This window comes from Pteropus vampyrus, unplaced genomic scaffold, assembly GCF_000151845.1.
Source record: "Pteropus vampyrus isolate Shadow unplaced genomic scaffold, Pvam_2.0 Scaffold13, whole genome shotgun sequence".
In the NCBI taxonomy this organism is placed as follows: domain Eukaryota; kingdom Metazoa; phylum Chordata; class Mammalia; order Chiroptera; family Pteropodidae; genus Pteropus; species Pteropus vampyrus.
Genome location: NW_011888794.1, coordinates 811,272 through 812,158, shown reverse-complemented (window position 1 = coordinate 812,158; position 887 = coordinate 811,272).

Genomic DNA, 887 nt, shown 5'->3' with positions numbered 1-887 from the left:
ACCCTCCTTATCTATTTGCTTTTGCTTCTTACTTATTATGGAGATACATTGGTTCTTATTTCTACTTTTTAAAAATAACAATGACTTTTTCAGTGTAATTTCCTCAGAGAGGAATTACATGATCATTGTTACCCTGCTACTCCATGTAACTTGAATTACTCTGAAACATACTGTCTTGTACTATTTTCTTTATAAAGCTTCATGAAAAAATATTAAATATGTATGCCTCGATCACACGAGATTGTAAATTTTCTGATAGAGGGAAACTTGTCTCTAACCTGCTTGACGATAGACTGCAAGTTATATTGCTGCTTCTCTGAAAGTCGGATATTTATGATTTGACATGTTACTTTATATGTGGGGGTTAATGCCTCACCTAGTTCTTATTTTAGTGCATTAGAAAACATATTTCCTATTCATAGTCAATGCAATCGTTCATCTTGAAATCTTTGTCCGTAATAAAACTTTGGAAGTTTTTATATATGTCTTTGACCATATTCAAACTTAAATGACTTTTATAAACTGTTATTTAATATTTTGCACTTCTTTGTTTTGTTTATATTTTATAGTGGATAAAATTACATGCATTTTTGTTATTGAGTATTTTATTAACTCTCACCTCTCAAATGTGAATGAATTTTTTTCCATTCACAAATTTTAAAGTGTAAAGAAGAAAAAGTCTTGAAATAGAATGAATAATTCTTAATTGTGCTTAAGCTATATGCCAGTTTCCAGGACAATAATAATACAGATAAATAGTTCATCTAGGAAGAGTTCATGAGTATGAAAGAAAAATTAGCTGAAGTAAACTAATGCTAAATAAAATTAGATGGAGGCTAGACCATAAAATTAGATACCAGGATATAATAATGATAACAGGTTCACAT